The 21,292-nt window shown below is 39.7% G+C and overlaps 1 long non-coding RNA gene across 1 annotated transcript in view; it reads right to left on the bottom strand.

The window, feature by feature from the left end:
* Nucleotides 1-1,156: 1,156 nt before the first annotated feature.
* LOC115610726 overlaps nt 1,157-21,292 on the bottom strand; it is a 193,182-nt gene continuing 173,046 nt past the window's right edge. The window contains exon 3 of the long non-coding RNA XR_003992323.1: nt 1,157-1,300. This is a non-coding gene — a long non-coding RNA (uncharacterized LOC115610726). The remainder of the gene's footprint in view (nt 1,301-21,292) is intronic.

Raw genomic sequence — 21,292 nt, 5'->3', positions numbered from 1 at the left:
CTGCAGCTTTTTTATGCAAGTAATATGCAAATTACTTCATCATTGTTGGGATTTGCAATAATGTGTGTGCACTCCTAAATGGAGTGAGGAATACAAGAATATATTATAACACATTCCTCATGCCTGCAACAACATGTCAATGTGACAGTGTCGTTCATTCATATAAACATTAATTGGTTTGTATATTCCTAACTTAAGCAGTGACTTCTAGATGAAAATTCATATATAGCTAAAATTTTAATTTGTTTACATGTTTCTTATTTTTATTATCTTTGTATTTAGGACATCCACCCACCATATGTTACAGAGTTTTATGTTCATATAAAAATATTTTTATCTATATATTTTCAATCTGCCACTAAAAGAATCACAGGTCTTCTACTTATGAGACTCACAGGGCTGCAATGGAACACACAACAGAAGGGAAATCACTTGATAAAATATTATATTCAGGACCTCACACAAAGAGAAATCATTTAGGAGAGAATAATTTGGTTGACTTTTTAAAGCTCCACTTAACCCTTTTTTACAGTAGCATCCTGAAAAATGTATAGGTTCACTGCATTTGTGAAACAAACTAGTCTCCTAACCAACCACCTCATGCAAGGTAAACACATACATACATTATTATTTATAATCCAGTATTCTTGAAAACATCAATTTTGACGAGTCCTTCACTCTGCACTTTGTGTCTGAGTAGTAATAGTTCATCAACAGAAGAGTGGCCAACATAAATAAGACAGACAAAAATGCCCAGAAAGAGCTTATGTCTTCTTCATCCCTAATCTATGAGAACTGAGTGATAAAGAGCTGGACATAAGAAAAGATTTAGCGCTGCAAGGAGAGGTTACAGAGAGCATTTGCCTCTCAGTCCAAAACTGCAGTTCAAAACCAGGTACCAGCTACCACTTCAACCTGAAGGAACCTATGCTCTCTTTAACCTTGAATCCCCTAAGCACTGAGGCTCACACCTGCATATGTCTGCTGTTGCTGCTCTCCTCAGTCAGAGCAGAGAACCCTGCTCAGCCCCTCATTACCAAAAGAACGGGAAAAAAAAAGTGTTTGATGACTTCCTTCAGGCAGTGGAGCCCAGCTGGACAAAGGCGCCTCTCTGCAGTCCCGGGTGAAGTTCCAAACTGACAGAAGGAGTACTTACCCATCACTGAAGTGGTTTTATTTCAGCCTCTCTGTCTTTGCAGTTCAGCTGGTTTGGATCCAACTCTGAGTTGCCCACTCTTCCCACACTTTCTTCAGGGAGTGGAAGCACTCAGCATACGATTCCTTTCTCAGGGACCGGGACCTGAAAATTTAAATGTTGACAGACCAGCTTTTTTTAATTGCCAAAGCAAAATCCTGTGACGGATGCAATCTTCTAAATCCTAATGTGATCTTTTATGAATATCTTCTTCCTAATATGACCTTCTTTTCTCTCAGGTCATTTCAAGCCTGCTTTTTTGCTTAAAACCTTTGGAGTAATTAGTTTGCAGGAAGATAAACACTTGAAATATTTCTTAATAGCAACATTATTTTCACGTTCTTTCTACTTATTTTCTTCCAGCTCCATGTGTAGTTCTGAGCAAAAAATAGAAGGACAAAGACAGAATCTATTCTTGATTTAATTTTGGTAATAAATCATTTTATCACAGCTAAATGGTAAGAATGTGCAGGGGGAGAAAGGAGCAGAGTCCTATTTTAATCAAATAATAGCTGCCTGCTAGGGCTCAGAAACAAGGTGCACATCAGAGTCTGGTTCTCAACTCTTCCATATTACTAGTAGCCTCATATTTCAGGGTTTGTGCATGGATACAGTACACAGAAAAACTATTTGCTGGTAGCATCTGATCTGAGCATGGCAGTCACAGAAGCAAGACTGTATTGACAGGATAGGAGGGACACGTGGCCAAGGAACTGACCGAAACTGAAGAGTGAAGTTGTGTCCTTGGCAGTGCAAGGAGTGATTTCCCAGAGGTACTGCAGCATGATAAAAATAACAGTTTCACGAGGGATCCTGAAACTTAGGAAAAAATGTATTGGCAAGATGAAAAAAAAAGGGTGGGGATGGGGGGTGTGTGGACTTTCCTGTGTAGAAAACAAGATTGAAATTATATCTATATCTGTGGTAGGAGGACTAATTCTGAATTCAGTATGTGACAACAGTGGATGGCTCCCTGTTACCTGGCCTGTTTTGAGGCAGGAACAGTACAATTTCACCTGCTGCTCTAAGCCTGCTCTGATGACATCCACCCACTTGCAGGAGTCACATGGCTCTCCTTGTCCTTCAGGCATAAAAACGTATGCATGCTATTCAGAGATTAGATGCTGCTGAAACCTGACAAATAGTTTAATTCTGCCAAACTACCCTTGAAGAGACTTACATTTCATGGAAGAATTCAAAAGGGGTTTGCTGCTCTTGAAATATTTTGTTTGGTTAAGAAAAAAACCACTTGCTTTTAAACATCTTTTGCTGTACCAGGACACTTTCAGCGGGTCCTTTTGCCCAGATATCATGTTGCTATCAAACTTTAATGCCTTTCTTTTGTTTGTACTGAATTTTGGCTTCTTCTGAGCACAGCTCTATGCTGAAACAACACTCAATATGAGCGAAGTATTACTGCAGTTCATTACAGATATGCACACTGTGTTCTCTCGTTTTCCATAAAGAAAACTAAAATACTTAAAATTAATTTAAATTGAAATATATATTTGCTTTTCACTCAGCAAGGAAAAAAACCCTCTAAGATAGCCTTCTATTTAAAACAAATGTACTTCTTTCTTTCTTTTGCGGCGCAATATATGTCTGAACCATGGTGTCATAGTTTAACCCCAGCCAACAGCTAAGCCCCATGCAGCCACTTGCTCACTCCCCACTCTGATGGGATGGGCGAGATTGGAAGAGCAAAAGTGAGAAAACTCATGGGTTGAGATAAAGACACTGTAAGAGGTAAAGCAAAACAAAACAAAGAATTCATTCACCACTTCACATCAGCAGGTTCAGTCATCTCCAGGAAAACAGGGCTCCATCACGAGTAATGATTACTCGGGAAGACAAATGCCATCACTCCGAATATCCCCCTCCTTCCTTCTTCTCCCCCCAGCTTTGTATGTTAAGCATAATATCATATAGTATGGAATATCCCTTTGGTAAGTGGGGTCTGTCCTGGCTGTGTCCTCTCCCAACTACTTGTGCACCCCCAGCTTACTCACTAGTGGGGTGAGAAGCAGAAAAGGCCTTGACTCTGTGCAAGCACTGCTCAGCAATAATGAAATCATCCCTGTAATGTCAACACTGTTTCTAGCACAAATCCATAGCCCCATACCAGCTGCTATGAAGAAAATTAACTCTATCCCAGCCAAAACCAGCAGAGATGATTGATTTTCCATGCAAAGATGACTCATTAAAAGTTTTAGGCAAATTTAGCTTGAAAAGTAGTACTCCAAAGCTTTCTGAAAAAGTACTTAATTTATGTAATTCCTCTTCTGCTTCCCAGAGAAGTACATGAGCACATAAACAAAGAAATTGTTAAACCCCACCCCCCAAACAAACCAAAACATGGTCCAGAGCATGGGCTTCTAGAATACAGGCATCAGAACACTAGACATATAGGCAGCATCCAAAGTTACTTTTCAGAGGTTCTTGAGCTCCTGGACATGTGTATTTCAATAGTGTAAACCACAGGTCAATGTCTACCTCAGAGGATGGCCTTCCTCAACAAACATTGAGAATAGTGGCTAAGGAGGAACTGAGAGCTGTTCTCAAAAGCCAAAGTCTACTTTTTATGATGTTCAGTATGCAATGGGGAGAGAGTTAGAGGAGAATTGCCAGGACAAAGCACCAGTTCAGTTCTGAGCAAAAGTTTTGCCTGACCTACCAGATCTGTGAAGCATACAACAGCTATCTTAGACAAATAGGGGACGTTTATGCAATTTGCATATATGTACTGCAATCTTACTGCTCACCTGTCAAGATTAATTCAAACTAAACAAGCCCTAACAAACTCAGACATATGGCAGCAAGAGCTCATAACAGTACATCAAAATGGAAAATGGAGGCCTGATTTTCCTAGCTCTTGGACAGTTATTAATGCCCTTTTATATTTATATAGTATTTAATACAAGCACACTATGATTCTAGAGTCAAGCATGATTGATCATTATGAATTATGTATTAATAATGATTAATTGCAATGATTAACTGCTGCTGCTCAAGTCAATGACAACTATAGTTGTCACTGTTATGCTAATTTCCAACACCGTAAAAATGATGATGAACTAAAATTGACTTCATTTACTTTAACATAACCTATACTCTGTTTTAATTATTGTAAAGTCTGTTCAAATAGTTCTATAAATACCTTGCTGGAAATCATGTCAACCCCCATATCCTCATTCCTATATTATTAGCAGAGCTTGTTTAAATCAAGGTTAAAACAATTGTCTTTCTAAGGTTATTTATACCTACCAATATATTACCCTTTTTTTCTATTTTTTAGGAGTTGAAAATGGAACACAGTTCAATCCAAAATTCCTGAATAGATCCAGCACCAGGAATTACTTATATTACCCTCCTGGATAAGAATCACCCAGATGCATTCAACCCAGAGGGAATGCAATGATTCCTTTAAAAGTCAGATGCTACAGTAAACGAGTCAGTTACCAAAAAGTTCTCAGTCTGGTAGAGGGTAGCCATTTGGACAAACAAAAATCATGCATCTACCCTGTGTCTGCTGAAGGATTCAGAAGGCTGTGGGGCATTAAGGAAAGGGGACATGCACACTGAAGTAGAGTGCTCAGGGACAAGGAGGACTGGTGGCGGGAGATTAAAGAGTGATGATCCTCAGCAATGCCACCAAACATGGGACAAATGACGCAGAATGATGACTTCAGGGATCAGACCACTGTTTTCAGTACAAAGTAGTTAATGCACCATGGTATGAACCAGTAATGCCTTCGGTGTCTTCTGTGAGGCTCAGCAGCCACCTGAAACTACTTTGACATACACTGAGCAATTCCAGTGACAAGGATAACAGGATGAATAAGATAAGATCCTGAAGTAAAGAGCTCATCAGGACTAGTGTCAACAACAGAAAACACGAATTTTTGCTGGGACATCTTGCATAAGTGGCTTATTCATGTGAATAAGGGTTGTATAGGTTGTACAGCTTGTACAGCTCAGAATAAAACAGGGATATTTGAAATAAACAGAAGATTTAGAGTGTTCAGCCTACTGCAGCACTCTTGTGCACTGGCTTTCTGCCAAGTTCTGGCTTACCTTCCTCCTTTTCTTGCTGGTTTTCCTTTGCAGAGTACTGACAATGAATGAAAGGGAACAAAAAAACAACCCCTTTTTTTCCTATTGTCTCTCTCAAACTGTTTGTCCACAGAATCCCCAAGAACAGCATAAACAACACAGAAGAAAGGCCCAGAATCCCTCGCAGCAGTGGAAAACTGTCTGGGGAAGTCCAGCCAGTGGCCAAAGCATAAGCAAACCTGTCATAGTGAAACGGAGTTAGCTGCAAAGCTGGGTTCCATGTTTTCCTTGTACCCTTTGAAACATACATAGAAAAAAAGTATTACAGTATGTGAACAAATGTCTATTTTAATCCCTGAATGACAGCTTTTTGCTAGAGGCATACTCAGATTGCTGGTCACAATGGAAGCCTTACATCTGTGAGAGGATGCAGCATTTGTTAAGCACAAGTGGAAAGCATGGTCCATAAGATCCCATTTTCATTAAACGAACTGGAACAGGAAAGTTATTCCAAGTACAGAGTTGTGGGTACAGAACATGTATGGCTCACCGGCCAGGATACCAGCCTTAAGTGTGACCTTATGCCTCTGTCAGCCTTCACCGCAGCATGGGCAAGACACTTAGTTTATCTGCCGGGTGGGCATTTCCTGGGAGCAAGAGGAGAGGAACAATGATAAAGGTATCATCCCATCTCTCCTCCAAACCATCTGCCTCTGTGGTCCCATACCCTATTCCTCAGCCACAGTGGTGGCACTAGGGATGACCCTGGCTGCAGTGATATATTTCATCTTCCTTCTAGCATCTGCCAAGCCAGCACTCCATCCCCTCTTGTCCCAGGACCACTGCAGCTCTAGCATGCAGCCAGCCTCATCTCATGGAAAAAGGGGCTGCTCTTGCTGTGTAACCCAGGATGGGTGCTCAGCTTGAAACATAGCCTCACCCTGATCCTTTCCTGTCCTCAGCTCCTAACCTGAAAAATGAGATGGATGTGTTTCCCTGCCTTGCAGGATAGTGAGAGGAAACACCATACAGACACCGAGTGGCCAGTCAGAGTGGCTGTGCGAATCCTCTGCTCCTGCTGGCTCTGACACCTGGCCCCTTCTGGTCAGCCTTTTCATAGTACACTGAGCTATTTTGCCTTTTTTTGCCCCTCTGCCCAAATCACACCAATTGCTGTGGTGGAAAAGAGAGCTGAAGTCTCTTAAGAACAGTGCACTGAACTCGAGAGTGCAGCAATGAAATTTTGGAGAAATAGAACAATAATTTTAAAAAATCTGCTCAGTAGTTAGGAAATTTTACCTTTTTTTTTTTTTTTTTTTTTTTTTCTAAATAACATTCAGCAAGGAAACAGGAATGTGTATATTTCCTCCTTTTAGCTTTTATTTATTATGAGCCTAGAGTTTGGAATGCAGCAACATATCTCATTAGCTGAATTCAGAATAATTAAGGACCATCTGAAGATTCATTCCCCAATACCTACAAACTGAAAAATAAAATATAATCATAGAGTTATAAATTAAAAATATGGGCCTATTAACCATATGCTTCAAAACTATTGAGTGTCTGCCCTTCTCATTTGTACTTAGAAAAGAGATCTATGTTCTGATTTAAATACCCCTAGTTATACTGGCTGCAAAATGCCAGCTTTACTATTCAATGTACAAGTAATCAGAGGTAAAACAAAATACAAATATTAAGCTAATCATATGCCTTGAAAACCATAACCAACATTCACCATTTGACTGGTTGCAAAACGTTGCCTCTATGGATTTCACAGTATTCCCAAATTACAGTCAGTTCAGTGAAAGTCACCAGCAAAATTTGAGATTATTGCAGAGTTTCCAAAGACATTTTTTAAATTTAGACTGTATATGTCACGACTGATTACTAGGTTTTGGTGGTGATGGGCAGATTCGTAGCCTTTTCCACATTAAGAAAGGTCATGTGTGGTCATATGAAAAAGTGTCAGATGCTTTGTGTAGCCAAGGCTATTACACCACACAGTGACCCTTTTGAAATTGGAATATAGGAAATGCAGGAACTTCTGTTTGCTCAGGAACAGCCCAAAGCAATGAGGTCAGGTGGCTGGCCCAGTGTCAAGCCTCCAGTTTTACTTCTCATGTTCCTTCCTGCCCCAAATTCAGATCTTGCTTTGTAAAGGAATAAATTCTCTCCTATGATGCCTTCAGGAAGAAATCACGTAGTTCCCAGCTGTAACATTGCGCATTTTTGTTTTCTTTTGCCTCCTGCTTTTACAGTATCTTTTTTGCAGGTTGGTTTTGTGGGTGGTTTTTTTTTTCCTTTTCATTTGTAACACCCTGATGGTGCTATTTTTATACAATTATCGGAACCAAGAGAGATCAGCTCTACAGATTATTAATATTCAGAGCATCTTTTTTAAAGTGCAGTAAGAGCTGTTGGCATGCTGAAGGACTGACTACACACACATACGCATGCACGTACACAGAAATGTAATTTGAAATCATTGCGGACCCCAGGACACTCATTTGCAAAGGACTCTCATTTACTCTCATTTTCTGCAGTTATAACTTTTTCTCTCAGCCCTTATTAATTAACACTCCCATGGGGATCAAATATCAAAGCCTGATTGCCCTGTCTAAGGCAAACTATCATGTAAATCAGTGGCATTTGAAGAATAAAACACAAGAGGTTTAAGCCAGCCAGTTGCCTCAAGATTAGGCTTACTAAATTCAGCAGTGTCAGAAGGACAAAGATCAACAAGGGGCTTTACATCACCCTAAGTTTTTCAAAACTGACATGTTTTATTTGGCTTGAAATGTGAGGTGGTGTTTTTATTGTGGCTTCCGAAGTCAGCAAGCATCAATATTTTGGGAGATACAAGCATTGCTCTATTTATTATTTCTACTTCTGTCACTGTAGCTTGTGAGAGCTTAAGTGCTGAACAATGACTGTGCTGCATTGAGAACTCTTCAAATGTAAGAAAAAAACCCAGAGCTCCTGGACACAAGAAAGCACCACAGTTAACAAACCACATGCTTTTCTGATTCGCCAAAATTAGGAAGAAATTTCATACATAGGATAGTCCCTATCTTCCACAGACCTTGTAATGTGTAACACTGCCTCCAGTCAACCCTAATGATAACAACTGTTTCCTTCACCTAGCAAGGCCTTTGCGTAACTTCAGGATGCGACACTGTATGAACACACAGAGCAGAGCAGGACACAGAAAGGCTCTGGTACAGAGGTATAAGACAACTGCAGTTGCTGCTCTCACCTTATGCAATAAATAAATCTGTCTAGCATTGCTAGAGCCTGCAGCTACCAAGTATCCTCTCCTGTAGTGTCAAATGGTGGGCGTATTTAAGCTACAAGACTGTGACTTTGGCTCATCGCCACCTACAGCAGCTGGGGTTGGTGTGCCATGAAGCAGGCAGTGCCATATACCTGATTGAGGCTCGTCACAACTGTGACACTTGACCTCAGCTCCATCCCTCGCACTTGTGAGGAGTGTCCAGATTGCTGCTACCAGTGCAGCACCCACATTACGTAGGGGCATACTGCAGAAGTCATGTCTCAAACTGCTCCTTCAGCTACATGGAGAATTTATCCTGAAATGAGTTTATACTAATGACACCACTGAGGATCCTGAGGATATAAAATATCATTATCACTGCCTTGCTTTCTAAAATGCAGACTGCAGGAAGCATTTCTAGCAGTTCGGAGATTATTAACAGCTAAAGAATGTTATTGTTCTGCCACACTGATATTTTTGCCCTCTTAATGATCCCTCTCTTCTAAGAGTTCTTTGAATTTATATTTTCAAAACAGAAGATAACTGAGAATTTCAGGGCATTTTAAATGGCCAGAGACCCTATTATTCTGATTTCCTAAAGAATGTTCAGACATATACAGTAAATTGCACCGAATTATACACATTAGAACAATTAATAAAGAGCATTAGAGAGTCAAGACATTTCAGAAAGTAGATGCCTTATCCAGTAAACTTGCTAATACTTGCATTAGGTTGAAATGAATAACAAACTGTCTGAGATCTCCTGTGAGCTATAAAATACAGTATTTTAAAATAAGCTCTTTCCTTAGTAGTTATTTAAAATGCCGTATGACTTTTCAGAATCTAGTTTGCAGTGCTTCACTAAAACATTTTTTAAATGACTGAAAATGAAGGGAGAGCCACTAAGATTTTTATAGTTCTTTGCCATGTTAAACAGTCATCTGTTCCCTGTCTTTAACATATACAAACGTGCACTGTGACGGAAGGAGAACAGATTCTCCTCTCTCTGTGTGAATACACATATCAAGGAAGTGCTATACAGGTAACCTTCCTTCTGTGGTTTAACATAAATCACGTATTTATCCCTAAGCTTCAAGCTTTACTTAGTCATTATTTTCATGTTCCAAGCTTTTTTCAAAGTGAAGATGACTCTTGATGACCATTTGACGACCATTAATACAGTGGTGGCAGTGCTGACTGGCAGGAGACTACAGGTCTGGAGTGAGGTATGCAGTGGTCTTGGTTCATTTTAGGCAGCTAAAAGAAGTAATCCTTGAGTTAGATTAGGGTCAGGCTCTTTCACAGAAGCCTGAGCATGGTGTGGTGCAAAACCACAACCTCCCATGTGAAGAAACCTCTCTTTGGGAAACTGCATGTAGATGGAGTGTAATGCCTCTGCTCCTCCATCACTAACCTGGCATCACTATGTTGAACACAACAGAGATGGAGCAAGGATGGTGATTTTACACTAGATCATTTTCTGGAAGGAATGAAGTGATCACATGAACCTATCCCATCCATACAGGAAAGTAAATGGCTTGCTTTAATATCCCATTGTGAAAAGACAGCTGCAGTCTAGACAAACACCTGTATAACAGACAATCTCTCTTGGTTTCACCCACCTGTAAACTAGAGCACCTTCTCCTTTAGATCAGTTTCACTACTCTCTGTGATGCCTTTTGTGCTTCCCTGTAGGCAGATATCAATATTGCTGATGAAATACATTACAATTAACTGTTGGTAAAGAAATTGAAAGAAACTGAGCCGATGCTGTCCAGTAATTATTTTAGTGACAGTTAGTCACTTCAATTTGCCCTTATTAGTTTTTGAGAGTAGGTGAATTGTCTTTCACTCATAGGTACTTTCCATAATAGAAGACTGAGATAAAGGATTGTCAGATCTAAACAGAAATCAGAGTATGTTCAGTTTCACAAGCTCACTTTTTTTAGGTTATCCTCTATTTCAGTGTGTCTATATTGAGTTTCACCTGTGTATCATTATCGGGCTTCAGAATTTTACAGCAAAGGGCTGTGAATTTCCAGTGAGGTGTAAAAGATGTCATTATTATTCTTAGTGAGATGTCAGTAGTCAGCCATAAAGAATAACACATCTATGTAAGTTGCTGCATTTCTGAGGGGGCACCAACCTTCCTTCGGTTTCTATGCTCTTCACCTCAACATCACAAACTGATACTACAGATTTGCAGTTCTCAGAAAGCCAGCAGGTTAGGCTAGGTACTACATATCCCCAAGTCCTACTAATATTTTGCTACCTTCTGAAACATAGTAGTTGAGTGCAAGAAAGAAAAAATGTAAAGAAAATGACTTGACTTACACTCAGCTTGGCAAATTCAAATGCAAAGAAACTTCTCAGTGAAAAAAATATTTTTTGTTATTCAAAGGAAGGAATGGCTGCTTAGCGTTGACCCTAATAACCTGTCCTGATGATTAGTAAGGAATATTATATGTTTATGTTTGTTTGACTCTGAGCTAAGCAGAAGCACACTTAAATGACCCAGCCATTCGTACCCAGTTCTAACATCTGAAGACAGCTGGATCAATTAAATCAATGGTAAAGATTACCTCTGGAAAGTACTGCATTTCAGAGTGTAACTAATAGGAAAGGAAATAATTGGCTTTGAATGGATACATACGATTCCTCTTAATTATACTGCATTACCCAAGAGCAGTCTTTGTGAGTGATACAGAGCAAAACAGTATACAATCAGTTTAATGTTTTATAAGTTAAAAAAATTACTGTGGGATATGATGCATGCTAAGAGAACATAGCCTTACTGTTATCTTCTCATTTATATTTAATGGCTACTGGCTCTTTAAATGATGGGATTTCCTTTCCTCTGTGAATGGATGTCCTTTGATAAGGGGCTACTTAATTAGCAATCAGCAACAGAAACCATGGATACCGCAGTCTTAATCCCAGTCCTTCACAGGTAAAGACAAAACATGTACTTGAGCAGCTGGTATTTTTTCTTCATTGGCCAGAAGAAAAATTTGATATAAAGGAAAATTTGGACTGACCCAAAATACTATCTAGAGGCAAAAGAAAAAGAAAAAAAAGAGTTAAAGATTTATCTTCTAGTGAGCATGCTTCTGTTATCTAAGATGAAGAGGTTTTTGATGATTTTTAAAAGTGTAAAAATAAGTTGATGGAGATGTAGCAAGACAATTTTGAAAACAAAAATCAAAACTATGTTTGGTGGTTTTCTTAATTTTCCATGCTTTTGTAAGTTTTCCCTGATACAATTTTATAAATTAAACAAGGGCTTCACAAAACCTTTTGGCTGACTCTGAGACATTTTTTGGTGAATTAAGTCTCAACAGAAAAATCTCCTCCATTGGTAGAACAAATAATGGGAATTTTGCCATCAGACTAATGAGACAGAGGCTGAGCCCTGTATCTGCTTTGTATCTGCTTTTTGGGAAATGGCCAGAATTTGGCATCAGGTACTTTATTTATTTGTGGACAGCAAGACCTTCCACGGTTATATAAGAAGAGCAACAAAACCTGGGAGGAAACAAGCATGTATGCTTTGAGCAAAGAGCTCTTTCTATCTGACAGAAGGGCAGAAAGAAAATTACTCTATGCTTGTGCTCTGCTAGTACATGATTTCCTATAATGTCTTGTCATGCATGTGGCCTTTTCACAGTCTGAATGGGTCTGATCTGATTTGGAAACTTTGATATTCTTATGTCCCACAGTGCTTATTTTTAGCCATATATCACCCATGGATTTAGTGCAATCTGAAAGTGACACATTATTACTTAAAAGTTCTTTTGCATCCTGGAAACAACTTGAAAAAAGAGTTTATAGCCTTGTCACTTACAAATGCAGGTTGAAAACCCCAAAATGAGCACAAGGATCTGATTAAAAAATTCCACTAATTACCACGAATATTGAACTGAGTTGCCAAAGAAGCCAGCACATCTCATGTCATCACTTGAATTCTTTCCTACCATTTTTGATAGATGCATTTGTGGAGAAAGAGAAGTCCTCTAATGAGACCACAGATGTGGTGACTCTCACCTTGGGGCACTACAAATCTAATTTTAGTAAAACCTGTCTACCAATTTTCAAGAATCAGAACAGCAAAGAAGTGATGACATTTTTCTTGAACATATGGTTGGTTCTGACATCTTCGACAGTGTGGGTTCCATTAAAATCCTGACATTTACCAGACCTCTGCATTTATCTTTACTGTTTTCTTTTTGTGGTATTCCTCCATGGAAAACAGGAAATACTATGATCAGTTTAACAAATGTTTGGTGAATGTCAGCATTTTGATGATACCCTCTGTTTTCTGAAGTGGAAGGGATGGAGCTGTCGCTTCTGAGGGTAGACAGGTCTGCTATCTGAGAAAGAAACAGCCATTCTGAGGATATTTTTCACATGAAACAGTGCTAAACTAACAGCAAGGGACTGCCTTGGAAGTGTCAGTCCATTCTTAACTCACTCTGTAATGCCTAGATACTGTCAGATCACAGTGTAGGATATATGACACAAAAGTCTTCAAATAACATGCTGACAGGGCTCAGCATAAGAAACAGGTGAGACAGATATATATGTTATAATGCAACACGTCAGTGCAACAGAGCTTAGGCTTGTATATTTGTCACAGTTAGAAGGAATCTTGCTACTGTCCTCAACAGTTTTCTTTCTCTTTGCTTGACTCAAACTATCAATTTGTGCTCTGTTTAAACATTCACAGAAATATACATACAACTATATATTTATATACATAACATATTTTGTTTAAGACCATCTTCTTAAGACAATGTAAGACACCCAAGCTCATGTGCTGAGGCACCTCATTGCAACAGCCTCTATTGTGTTATTAGCTCTTGCCTAAAAACTGTGGCCTGGATATGCATGGTGTGCTGAGTACAAGCAAGGTGCTTCCTCATGCAGGTGTCAGGGATGTTAGCTGGAAATCAGGTCTTCTTAGTCAAAGGTGGAAGGTCCCATGCATGTTACACACATGTGTGCACACCCCAGGAAGAGAGGAAAGAGTCCAGGGTCAGTGGGATGCCTATTAGAGACATAAACCACAAAAAATCCTATTCGTGGCTGGTACCGGCAGCATTTTTCTCCTTTTGGATTTTTTCTCCTAGGCAGGGCAGCTCAGTGGCAAATTTAATATTTCTGAGCACCAAAACCTGACAGCCCCATGACTAGACTCCTAAGACTTGCAGTGGACTGGATGACCAGAGAGATATTATGCCCTCTGAACATCCTCTTTTTCCATCTGTTTTACAGGAGCTATAAAGCTTCCTCCTCATCATGTGTTTCAGTAACTGCTCTCCCTGGTAAGATGGCAAAAGGCAGTAACACAAGCCATTTAGCATAAATTCCCCAACGCTCTTAAGGGTGGAGTCCTTGAACAGCGGAACTTTACATTTCTCATGTGCCACAGTGGAATTACACTCTTCATCCTAATGGTTACTGTCCCCTTTGTAGCAGGTCCAGAAACCCTGAAGAAGTAATCAGGCCCCAGGTAATCATGCCCTCTTATCTTTCATTGTCAGTGCCTTTCCTAAGCACTCTGGAAGCAGAGTTAGAGACATCAGCAAGGGCTCAGCAGCTGTGAAGCCATTCTCTTTCTGTTTTCTTTCATGGACATACGTGTAAATCAGGGATGACTCAATTGAAAATGCAGTGCATTTACTTGGGTATAAAAGTGATGAGAATCTGGCTTCATATGTTCTATTTACTCAGAAAAGTAGTAAACTCTCCCCAGGCATGGAGCTAGGCCAAGCTATGTGGTCCTGGCAAGGCACCACTGTAGAATAAGGAGGGCTAAAATTTGGCTCTAAAAATTTAATCCCAGGGAGTAATTTGATTACTTTTAAATGCAGCTTCGTTTTCAATTATTTTTCTCAGCATGCTCTCCCATTGCCTCCACCCGGAACATGAGCTGTGCCATTATGTGCCTGCGCCTGGCCAGAGAAACACGCAGACCGCTGCTAGGCAGGGGGTAGCAAACCCCCATATCTCTGCTCATATGGCACCTGATAAAGGTACCCTCATACTGCCTGGGGCCTTGAGGGGCCATGGTTTAGTGAAGATACAGAATAATGCACGAGAGGTCGAGGAATAATCTGCAAACACCTCTGTGGCTTTGACTGCACAGTGCAGCGCAGAAATGGCTAGAGACCCCCAGGTTGGCTTCTCACAGCACAGCACAAGCAGAGCCATGGAGAGCTGCTGGCTCAGGTCCTAGAAACAGATGACTGTTTCAGTCACATAGCAGCCAGGGTATTGCCTCCTGCTCCGGAACTCGCTCGCTAAGTCATTACCTTACTATGCTGTATTCTGTGTGACAAGCATGTTATATACGATGGAATAAAAAAGGGATGCTGCCGATGCTCTCCTTATTGTTCTTATCAGCATCTTAAGATGACAGCATGCACTTCTTCAGGCACTTGCAGGCACTCAGAAGACACTGAAAATGCTCAGCACTTTTCCAAAACTCAGAACTTAGAGTAAAAGTCAAATGTATATATAATTGTCTACATTATGACACTCAAGGTAGTAAATATTTGTTAACTTAAAGGCCCTTACCTCCTCGACATCAGTGAAAAATAAGTCAGTCTGCAAAGTAGGAATATTAGTGATTCTTCCCTTTTCAGACTTCTGCTAGATCAGTAATAACTGAGTGTATGCTGATATTTTACATGTATAATTAAAAATCAGGACATGTAGACTAATCCAGTATAATTATTTGAATTTTCAAGTTCTAAAAAGATACCAAGGAAAACAATACAATGTTTCTTCAGAAAACTATGTAAACATTAGTGGGATTTTGATGACCATTTTTAAATGCATTTGTTATTTGACAATAATGCCTCAAGTTCTAGCAGATAAAAAGGCACAAGAAATACATAAGGCAAACTCATACTCTGACTCAGAACTGGGTTGCCGATGTAAGTAAATTGATTAAAAAAACCCCTGCAAATCCACAAAAAAATCCTCTGCAGGATGTTCTAGAAAGCCAATATAGTAATATTAAGGTATCTATCATAATTTTACAGCTATTGAGCTGCAAACACTTACATCAAATCTCACATTGATCTTCACAGAAACTAGTCAAAGATGAAATACGTATTGCTGCACTGCAACACTAAAATGTAATTACTGAACCCTCCCCCAGCAGACACTAATTCTCATGAACGGTTTGATTTTTGCTTTTGACTACAAAGTCCTTAGCACCACTTCATTCAGACGCACAGCAGTGTAATCTGGAGACTGGCACCCACCCTCTCAGTAAGCCACAAGCAAGATACAGCATCTAGTGAAGATGACTTGATGGCTAGTGGGGGATTTTGATCAAGAATTTGGAGCAATGGAAAGCCATCACAGCACATTTTTAATGGATTCAGAGAATCATCAATGATAGACTGAGCTTTTATCAGAGCCCCACAGCAATCAGATTTTGCCCCTTGTGTTTAGCAGTTTTATCAATGATCTGGAAGATGCGAGAAAATCATAAACTTTGCTACGAATTATGGCTAGAAATGGAGAAGTGCTAAATCAGAAGAAGGGCTGATACAGAAAAAAATTGCCTGCTAGGTTAGACAAACGAGCAAACACTGACTGCTATAACACAGTGCTACAGCTATATGTAAAAGAATATGATGTGTAAGACACTTATAGGACAGAGGGAGTTTACTTCAGGGACTCTAAAAAGCATTTAGGAATCATAGCGGATAATCAACGGTACGTGAGTGCCTAGCGTGATGCTGCATCCAAAAGAGACAATACGGTCCCTGGAAGAATAAACAGAACGTCTGTAGGCAGCCATTCTGCAGGCAAGCAGAAGGGAATTACATTAAGTCTGGATTTGGCACTGGTGCTTCATGTTTGGAAGTTTATGCTGAAATATGGTGTCCATGATTCATCTAGGATGTTGATAAATTGGAGAGGGTTCAGAGAAAATCAGTGAGAATCATTACAGGACTGGAAAGCAAGCCTTTAAACTCCAGGACAGTCATGTAGTCAGTTCATCAAAGAAGTTAAGGGATAATTTCATCAGAGTTCTTACATAACAGGAAAGAAAACTTTTATAATAAAGTAATTTAACAATATTCAGAAGTAAAACACATAAACAGAGTAGAAATGAAGTCGACATTTCTACCAGTCACTGAAACAATTTAAAAATATCTGTCCTAGGCTCCCAAGTCTGGAAATGTTAACAATAGGGTTGGAGGTTACTCTAAAAGAGTTTCTTTGGTTAACTAAGACAAGAAATAACTTAGGAAAGGTCTGTATTGCATATGAGGTCAGGCTATTTGATTAAAAATGGTCTTTTTGATCCTCATAGTCTAAAAATAAGTTATGAGTAAGAAGTTGAAGCCCAGGGAGACCATGTATTCAGGAAGTCAGCACTGTCTAGAATTTGGAACATATCTGCTCCTTAATTAAAGATTTGAGAATTTAGCGGACAGCCAGACTCCTTGCTGTTGTCTTTTTCTGCACAACTGACTCACAACTCCTATTGACCTGAAAGTTTCTTTAACACTGAGAGACAAAACTCTAAAACCAGGTAGCCTCTCAGAAAGCACAAACTTTGTGAGGCTAGTTGCCTTGATGACTCACATTCAGTGTGTAATACCCAGAACACAGGATACAAGCTCCAGGTCATACTACCACCATGTAACTGAGCAGCCTGTTAGTCCTCAGCTCCCATTTGTGTAAAGGATTTTCAGTCCTAAATACAGAACTTTGCACTGCTATTTTTTGAACATCATGTTATTGATTTCAATTGTGGGTCACCCTGATTGCAGTTTCACCTAGACCAGAGTTTCTTAGGCTGCTTACAAGAACAACATGTGGGAATGGGCCAAAAGCCTCACTGACATAGAGATTCATCGCATCCTTTGCCTCCTTGTAGTACTCACTGGAGGTCCAATACTGTTCAAGAAGACATTGTTTCAATGTTATTTGCTCTTGATAAATCCATGATTGCTGTGTCTTATCACTGCAGCCTATTGGTGCTGGATAGCTCTTTCTACTGTCTTAAGGTACAGAAATTCAGTCTCCTAGTCTCTAATTCCCTTTCTCCTCTATTCCTCGTTCCATTCTTTTTAAAAGTGAGCATTATGTCTACCCTCTTGCAGACTTCTGGAATTCACCCATCCCTTCAGAGTATTAATCACTATCCAGCAACTGCTCATCCTGATCCCTTAAATACTTCAAGAGTATATTTCAGCAGATCTGATGACCACAGCATACTAAATGTATCTAAGTATTATTTGACCTGATCTTTGACTATTTGGCCAGAATTCTTGTCCTCTCATTAACTGCTCTTAATCGTATCAAGGTGCAACCACAATTTCATTATTTTTAAGACTAAAAAAAGAAAAAGTTGAATGTTTCTGCTCCTGTCTCCATTAGGCGAGAAATTGCATTTTGCTCTGTCTCCCATAAAGGAACTATATTTATAGAAATTTTATGTTGCTTAGTAAATCCATCACCAGTTGTAATTAAATTTCTTCATTAGCATTTCTGGTCTTGTCTGTGTATGCCCATATATTTTTTAATACCCAGCCTCCAGCACCTTCTTTCTGCTTATGGTTTCTCTTTGATTTTCATGTCATTCAAGAGGTCTTGGCATTGCATTCTGGTGTTTTACTACAACCACTCTATTTGCTTTACATCAGGATAGATAGGTTTCTGGTTGGCTCTTTGTATTTTCTCCTCGAGAAACTTCCAGCTCTCCACTTCGAGTTTGAATTCCTCCCTGAAAACTTGCCTAATAATTTTCTGAGTTTACTGAAGTTCACTGCTATTATATGACTGTTATCATGCTGCATGTAAATCCTCAGACCTTCACTGCATCCAGTCTTCTGTAGGATGTGAGCCATTGATCTGCCACACCAAGCCATGGCTGGCACATCACGTTCTGTGTCTCTCCCAGAAGTTCCCTTCCTGGATGCAGCTCTCTGCTAACACACTAGTTCCTTCCTCCTGCCTCTTGCCTTCCTGTGCCTTGCCATGAGTCCCCACAGGTATCATCATGGTCTGAGCATCTACCACTTCATCTAAATGAGGGACTATATTTGTATTAGCTCCTGGCAACAGTAATTTATTAAATTCTGGAAGATCAGCCACTAGAAGGAATCTAAACACATCCTGCAAGCATGTTAAGCTCTCTGCTTTTGATCCCTTTCCTCTTACATGGTGGCATTTAGAATGGCTTCATGCATAATGAAAATCTACTTTTACAACCTTTGATAGACAACAACTATTTGAAATGTCTGTTCTCTGCAATGAAAATACCTTTGCTGAACTGCAACTGCTGTGGGTTATCTCTGAGAGTCTATTTCAGTCCTAAAATGAACACATTAACTCACTCTCGCTGTCTCTAGATGCAGTACTAAGCTTCCTAGGGCTCAGTTGTCCAGGCATCCTTGACGAAGTGACTTTTGCAGAAGCAAAATACCAAAGTATGCCACAGACTAGCAATTTTGGTTGGTGTGTTTCCATTCTGCTGAGTTTACATGTCCTGCTAGAGATGAGAACATGGTAACAGTTGCTGAAGAAGAGGGAGTGTTGACAGCTTGAAAGACGGAAAAAACCTCAATGATTTCTTCAAAAACATCCTCCTCCTGCTGACGATATTAATGGGGTGTGGGAGGCACCATGCATGATGGGGATGAGGCATGGATGGACAACTTTAAAAGCTTGGAGTGATTTGAACATTTTTTTGCATTGAAAGTTTAAAAAAATATGTGTACCCCTTTAAGTCCTACTGACATACTGGGGCTGGTAACTAACTGCACCCTGTGGTTTGCATTACTTTTTTATGTGTTCCTGTTTTTATAGAGTGCTAAATGGCTTAATTACATTTTACTGGCTTATTCTGCTCGTTTGCTCATAACCTCATTAATCTGCACACACCATTTTCTTCCCAAAACGGAGAGTACACAATCATTTTCATGTAATAGTATCTCTAGGTATGTGCAACTGTCTGACAGGTATAATGTGGTTTAATTCACTATTTATTAGGAAATTATCAACTCCGCATAAAGATGCAAGTTATTAATAAAAAGCATAAAGTGGGCAGAGTAAGCTCTTTAGCAGCACATCAGGATCCCGACTGATTTAAGTACTTGGTGGTGCTGGTGGAGTGGAAAGGATGCACTGTTGAGTATATTTAATTATCTTTATCTTACTTTTACATGAGGAGATTGCTAGTGTTTACCTAGATACTTTCATAGGCCCTAACTGCATGCCTTCCAAGCTTGATACCACTACTATCTGTACCAAAGCAGACATTGTGGGGTGTCTGGCTCTTTGGTAAATAAAAAGCAGAGGCACAGGGATTGCAGAGCCACCTCATCACACTCTTCGCTGCAAGGTAGGTTTTATAAAGCAGAAGAATATTTTCTGACATGTCCAGGCTGATACATCTTTAGGTTTTAGCACTGCAGGTAAAGGAAAGATGACTTGATTGGACTTATTTTGTCTTCTTTTGAATGAGATATGGCACAAGGAAGCAGACTGAAAGGTACAGCCTCACAGAGGTCAAATGCAAGACCGGGAGATTTGGGGACGAAATTGGATAGCTTCCTGCCATTGCCCCCCATTGCCTTCCCCTGCCCCTAAACAGCATACACTCACTGTTTTGGCTCTTTAAATAAACCAAGTGAAAATAGGATCTCAGTGTCTCTGAGCCAGGTGAAACAAATGGTTTCTGAAAATCAGTATTTCAAATAAGTGGTCTTGAGTAGAGACAAAAGCACTTGTTTAAATTCAAATGCTGAAGAGAAGGGATGTTCTGTCATGCCTCTGATCCCACCTTTGCGAAATCTTCCTAAAGGAAAGATGTTGTGAAAACCTACTGACCATTTCTGCCAATAATAAAAATCAGTGAGACTTCTCTGGAAGTAAAATGGTAACAAGCAAAGGCTTTGGATTTCACTGGAGATACTCTGTTGGAGTTTTAAGTGAGGGTTGTCCTACCTATATCCCTTTATTTTGCAGCAAGATGTTCTGCAGTTCCCAAGCATGTACGACACATGAACAGTGCTTCCACATCGAGTTGTGTGATCAAATGCAGTAATTTAAAGACATTGCTGATGATTTAACATCTCCTAAAAATGTTGTATGTACTACTGTTACAAATAACCCTCAAGGCAACTACACATAAAAATAATGGGAAAAATCCTTCCAAGCAGTTTTACATTTTTCCTCATCTTTTTTATTTTTTTTCTTCCTGTTTTTTGTCTGCAGCAAGCCAGCAGTACACTGGAAGGCAGTGCATACCTGAAATAGCTGCCACAGACTTGAAATTGAGACTGGAGGTGATCCAAGAAGAGGCAGGGGGCAGAGCAGAGAGGAGCAGGATGGGCAGCAGCTTTTCAAACACAAATGGGGGCAAAAGAACTAGCCATTATACAAAAGAAGCAGGCTTTCTGTTCCAGGGATCTGTAAAAACCTCAACTTTTTTGTATGAGTCCCTGCAAAAAGCCCACAAAACTGAGACTCCTTTTAAACAAGTCACTGAATCTCAAGTTACAGGTTTACATTGCATGATTCAAGAGGCAGAGACTACAATAATGTAAAAAACAACCCACTATAGATTTCAGCAATGCGCATCACTCTTTTTAAGCTAACTTTAAAATATGTCTCCGTGACATATTGTAGGGTTTTTTTCTGATTGCCACATTGATTTCTTCTGCCCCCCCCCCCTTTTTTTTTTCCCAGCTATATTCTTCCTTCACATTTTTCTTCTTTTCCCTTTTTCTTTT

Source organism: Strigops habroptila, chromosome 7 (genome assembly GCF_004027225.2).
Source record: "Strigops habroptila isolate Jane chromosome 7, bStrHab1.2.pri, whole genome shotgun sequence".
In the NCBI taxonomy this organism is placed as follows: domain Eukaryota; kingdom Metazoa; phylum Chordata; class Aves; order Psittaciformes; family Psittacidae; genus Strigops; species Strigops habroptila.
Note: the sequence above shows the minus strand (reverse complement) of the source record. Positions and strands in the feature narration are given on the sequence as shown.